Here is a 6,784-nt window from a genome sequence, read left to right on the forward strand (position 1 = left end):
AACCCAGTTTTGAAGATGGTTTCTCCATATCCACGATTTCAGCAATTGCTCTCGTATTACTATTTCCTTTCCGATTCTACAACAGCCTGTTTAAAATGGCTGATAACCTCCGACGGGCAGTTCATGATCTCAACCTTGGTGCTGATGAAGCCCCAATTGCTCTCCCAGAAGATGAGGTGGCCCAAGCCGAGGCGGAGGATCGCTTCATGATCATTGGGCGTCCGGTAATGCCTCGTCGCCAGAACCTTCGATCCATTGTTGCCTCTATGCCCCGAATTTGGGGACAATCTGGGATGGTTCATGGAAGACTCATCCCCGAAAATCAATTCCAATTCCTCTTCCCCTCTGAAGAGTCATTGGAGACAGTGATGCGGCGTGGTCCATGGGCCTTCAATGACCGTATGCTGATACTTCAGCGCTGGAATCCGCTTCAAAATCCGTCTCTTATCAATTTCATCCCGTTTTGGATCCAAATCAGAGGCATTCCCTCAACCGCAATGTTATTGTGGGACGTGCTCTTGGTAATCTACTTGAATTTGACTATGATGCGGAGGTTGCGGCTCGTGTGGAATTTGTCCGTGTTCAAGTCAACTGGAACATTACTGATCCTCTTCGCTTCCAACGTAATGTCCAATTCCAAGAGGGAATTAACACACTCTTACGCTTTCGTTTTGAGCGGCTCCGTGGATTTTGTGAAGTCTGTGGACTCCTCACACATGACATTGGCGCTTGTCTAATCCAAAATGGCGGAGAAGAACAACCCTCAGATGAACCTGTTCTACCGCCTCCAGATAATCCAAATCCAGGCGTGGTGATAAGAGAAATTGATATTGAATAAGATGTGGCAAATGGCGAGGAAGATGGACAAGCAGATGCAAACGATGATGAAGCGGATGAACTATATGACATTGATCCTAATCATGATGCTTTGGTTGAAGAAGATCCAGAGGAAGCTGATCTCCATGAAGCTAATCTGCACTATGGCCTCTTCAGTGGTGATTACTTGACCATGTTCCTATTTATGAGAATGCAACAGGAGACATTCCAGGGAGAGCAGAGTATCGGAGATACTCTTTAAACATTCATCCACGCCCTGAAATAATGGACCAAGCGATGCAAGCACAAGAACAGATAGCTATGGAGAAAGGGAAAAGAAAGAGGGAAGACAATTTGGAGCACTCAAAGATAGGAACGAGTCCAAAGCTCTTGATCCGTGAAGTCGGTACAGCCAGAAAATCTGCTCAGAGCACCCAGTGTAGAGGCGCGGTGGGCCCTAAACCACCACAGCCTCCATGATTACAGCCTGCTGGAACTGTCAAGGTCTGTGCATAGACCTTACAGTTCGACGCCTTGAGGAAATACAAAGACAATATTTCCCGGACATGTTATACCTACTAGAAACAAAACAGCGTGATGACAAGATCAGTGAGGTTGCTAGTGATTTAGGCTTCCCTAACTTTGTTACAGTCCCACCACAAGGTATAAGTGGTGGAATTGCTATTTTCTGGAAAAAATCAGTCTCTGCTTCAGTTGTATTTGCTTCAGCTAATCTTGTAGATATGCAAGTTGTTTTTAATGGAAGTTCTTTCTACTTGTCGTTTGTTTACGGTCATCCGGAACCAAGCCTCAGAAATAATTTATGGGAAAGGTTTGAGCGAATATCCACTTCTCGTCTTGAACCATGGTTGGCAATGGGTGATTTTAATGAGATTAAGGACAATGATGAGAAGAGAGGGGGTCCACGAAGACCAGAAAGAACTTTCATCGACTTTCGACGTATGTTGACTACCTGTGACTTTCATGATTTGAGACATATTGGCAACAAATTCTGATGGACTGGAAAACGGTATACACACACGGTTTGGTGCTGTTTAGACCGAGTAATGGCAAATTCGGAATGGTTAGCTCTTTTCCCTTCTGCACAGACTGAATTTCTACCGTTTGAAGGATCAGATCATTGACCTGCTGTGACTAACTTCTGCGATGAGGTTGAGCAACACATAAATGTTTTCAGATATGATAGCTGATTACTTCAAAAAGAGGGTTTTAAAGAAACTATTGTTGCTAGTTGGAATTCTTAAGACACAACAATGTCACTGTCAGATAGGATTCAGAGAAGCAGGAAGAAGATATCGGATTGGAAGAAAAGGAATTTTTTGAATGCTACGGTTCGCATTGGTATATTGAAGCGGGATTTGGATCATGCGTTAACCTATGGTAACTCTACTACTACTGAGGTAGATCATATCAGAGTTCAGTTGAACCAAGCATATAAAGATGAAGAACATTTTTGGAAGATGAAAAGCAGGAATACATGGATGATGTTAGGTGATCGAAACACAAGATACTTCTATGCTCAAGCCAAACAAAGGCTTGCACGTAATCGGATCATTGTGATAGAAGATAACCAAGGAATAGTCTACCGAGGAGATAAGGAAATTGGCACTGTTGCTGAAAGTTACTTCAAAGATTTGTTTACGACAACAAGAGATTCAACTTTGGACTACACTTCTGTTTTTCGTGGTTTCCAGAGGAAAGTAACCAGTCAGATGAATGTTGAACTACAATGTCCAGTGACAGAAGACGAAATCAAGAATGCAGTCTTTGATATTGGTCCATAGAGAGCACTGGTCCAGATGGCTTAACAGGAGCCTTTTACCAACAGTTCTGGGAAGACATTAAAGCTCCAATCATCAAGGAAATTGAAAATTTCTTCATCACAGGTAATATGCCATCGAGAATGAATCACACCAATTTGTGTTTCATCCCGAAAGTTGAAGTTCCAACTACAATGTAAGCTACAAGATCATCTCCAAAATCCTAGTTGCAAGACTCAAGAAACATTTGTCTTCTATTGTTTCTGAATACCAAGCAGCCTTCATTCCTGGAAGGAATATAATGGACAACGTCATCATCGCACATGAAATGGTACATTCATTAAAGTAAAGGAAGCGATGGGATAATTCATATATGGCAGTGAAGACAGACATTTCAAAAGCTTATGACAGATTAGAATGGAGCTTCCTTGGAGACACAATGCAGTATTTAGGATTTGATTCAACTTGGATAAATTGGGTGATGCAGTGTGTCGAGTCAGTGAGCTACTCGGTTTTGATCAACAGTTCTCCAAAAGGTCAGATCTTACCAGAGAGGGGAATAAGACAGTGTGACCCTCTATCTCCATATCTCTTTATCTTATGTGCTGAGGTCCTAAGTCATCAACTATCATAAGCATATGAGGAAAACAAGCTCAAAGGGATGAAGATAAGCAATACTGGCCCATCTATTAACCATCTATTATTTGCTGATGATGCTCTGTTCTTTTGTCATGCACATCCAAAATCCTGTTCCACAATCATGAAGATTATAAAGGATTATGAAAGAGTATCAGGTCAGGCTGTCAATCTCTCAAAATCAGCTATCATTTTTGGCGCTCGAGTTTAACCTCATATCAAAACGAGACTACGAAGAATCCTAAATATTCATAATGACGGAGGTTGTGGTAAATATTTGGGTTTACCAGAACATATTGGGAGGAAAAATAAGGAGATCTTCCAATAGGTAATAGACAAGGTCAAACAACGAACTCAAGGATGGTCACATCGGTATCTATCAGAAGCAGGTAAAGAAATTCTCCTCAAAACAGTGGTAATGGCTCTGGCTCTCCCAGTCTATACAATGAATTGCTTTAAACTCCCTAAAGGCATTTGTGAAGAAATAAATCGTATTTTGGCAAACTATTGGTGGAGCAAAACACCAGGAAAATGGTCGATGCACTGGGTTTCTTGGGAAAGATTGGGTTTACCAAAGAAAGAAGGAGGATTGGGTTTTCGAGATTTAGAGAAGTTTAATGTGGCACTTCTTGGAAAACAGATATGGCGAATACTACAGGCTCCAACAAGTCTTCTTACACGTTTCCTCAAAGCAAGATATTATCCGACTGGTAACTGTTTTACAGCTGGATCTGGTAACCATTCTTCGTTTATATGGAAATCTTTGCTCGAGGGTCGAGATATGATACAACAGGGTATGCATTTTTTGATTGGAGATGGCGCCAAGACTAATGTCTGGGTTGATCCCTGGCTACCAACCAATCCACCAAGACCTCCACGAAGTATAGAAGGGATATAAATGAACTATTTACAAGTTAAAGATCTTATCATGGCAGAACAGCGAACTGGAACATGGAACTCATACGAAGCATTATCGTTGCTGAAGATGTGTCACTAATCCAAAGAATTCACTTAAGCCCATTACCTACTCCAGATCTTCTTGGCTGGCACTACAACGATTCAGGTCTATATACAGTAAAATCTGGTTACTGGTTGGCAACACATATGCATGAAGCTGAGGCAGTACGTCCACCTCCAGGACTCCAAAGTTTCAAGACGGCTGTATGGAAAATGGATATAGCTCCCAAACTACGACAGTTTTTATGGCGAATGCTTTCAAGGGCACTACCAACAGGTACGAAGTTAAGGCACAAAAGAATAATTACAGATCCTCAATGTAAACGCTGTTGTCAAGAAGAAGAGTCAACATAGCACTTATTTTTTAACTGCCACTACGTCCAATCGATTTGGAGAGGAAGTCAAAATCTTAACAGCAACATTACTAGTTTGTCAACTAGCTTTGAGGACAAGTTCCAAGGTATAGTGGATTGCTACAACAACCAGAATCTTACTACGCTTGAACGAAAACTACCTATATGGACTTTATGGAGAATATGGAAGAGTAGGAATCTGTTGGTTTACCAACAAAAAGGAAGTACTTGGCACCAAGATCTTTCTAAAGCGGTCAATGAAGCAAAAGAATGGGTTAACTGCTGGTCTGAAGATACAAGAACTGATCAGAACCATCGACAACAACGATCACAACATTCCCAATGGACAAGACCACAAGGGAACTTTGTTAAGTGTAATTATGATAGCCAGTTCCGACAGCATACTACACCACAAGCAGGATGGATAATTAGAGACTCTGACGGTTTTTATACAACAGCTGGACATAGCAAAGGCATGATATGTGATAATGTTTTGGAGGCAGAACTTCAAGCCCTGCTCATTGTAATGCAACAAGCTTGGATACGCGGCTTTGAGAGAGTAACCTTCGAAGGAGATAATGCAACAATTACAAAACTAGTCACTGGAGAACAACACAACTTTCGTGTACACAATTGGGTTTGTGAGATCAATTATTGGAAACAAAATTTCAAGGAAGTTACATTTGCTTGGACACGAAGACACAACAACAAAGTCGCAGATCGTTTGACTAAAGAACCTTTACCGAACAATATCTCTTTTAACAGCTATTTTTACATTCCTAGTTTTCAAGTAAATGTCCTCAATGAGGACCACTCCTTCAGACAATAAAAGCTTATCAGATGTTTAAAAATATATATATATAATAAAAACTTTATTGTCGACAAAAAAAAAACTAATAAGACAAGTTCAAAGTATGACTTTAAAATTCTTCTTAATATGTGTGAAAATTCTAGAAATTGAATTAATAAGAAACCAAGGGAGTATCAATTAGATTTATACCTAAACCCCAAAAATAATCTAAATATCCAAAAATTATTTGATACAAATGTCAAAATTTAGCTAAATTTAAACTAAGAGGGGGGTATTAAACTCATATTTTAGAAGATTTTAAAGTATTTTTAAAATTACTTGTTATTCAATTGATGATTTTTAAAACTCTTTTAAAATCCTATGTTATTCAACTTGAAATTTATATAAAATCATTTAGAATGATTCACAATCTATTGTTATTCAATTCAAATTTGTAAAACTCACTTAAAATCTACTGTTATTCAAAATATTACAACTTTTAAAAAAATAGCTACTTTGAATGATTTTAAAAGACTTTGTTAGCTTTTTTAGTTGAAAAATATGACTCATACAATCACACCCTTGGAGATGGGATTTTGAATGATTTCCAGAAAAAAAAGGTCAAACCCTGTAAAACTCACACCCTACGTACATGACACCACCGCCGGAAAAGAGCCTTGTCCTCAAGGTTCACATGAAGTAAACAGGTTCATATCTTTCATTGCCTTCATACGTTGCATCAGTCACAAACTTGTTTCCTTCACGTTTCAGCCATCGTAAAGAAGATAGAAGTAGCTTACCAAGGTTTCTCACGTTGACGTGATTAAATTTTTTAGTTACTGTAGTGACGGCCTCTTCTTTTGGCGGGTTGATGTCGAGAGCTTTTGTTGAACTGAAACCACCTTGCCCACTAACCTCCACACATCGACCATCGTTCACTCCCTCAATGAAGCCGTCTTCATCGTAAACGCCATAGATCGATCGGATCATCACTGTTGTAATATCGAAATCTGAAAGAAACTGACTTTGATCCAAATAAAGCATCCACTTAACATGACACTGAGGATCCAAATTTGATTAAGAAATCAAATTCGGGCTCTGGTACCAAATGTTAGCTATAAAAGCTAATTTCAGTCACTCTTCAAAGCCAAAGAGAATTGCTCATAAGAACAACACAAGAACAAAAGTTTCTTAACAATATTTTCTTCATGTTCGATTCTACAATAGCCAAGATGCTTAAATACACATAGGAAATTTGGCCCTTGAATAGCCAATATTTTCTTCATGTTCGACACCATCTCCATAACTCTCTCTGTGTTTATTGAACTCTTAACTTAGAAAAATTTGGCTCTTGAATCAGTAGGGCTCTGATACCATGTTAGAAGCAAAAGCTTCTCTCTCACAAATAAACAAAACAAACGTACTTGTTGATGTGTTTTATAGAAGATAGA

Source organism: Camelina sativa, chromosome 11 (genome assembly GCF_000633955.1).
Source record: "Camelina sativa cultivar DH55 chromosome 11, Cs, whole genome shotgun sequence".
Lineage (NCBI taxonomy): Eukaryota > Viridiplantae > Streptophyta > Magnoliopsida > Brassicales > Brassicaceae > Camelina > Camelina sativa.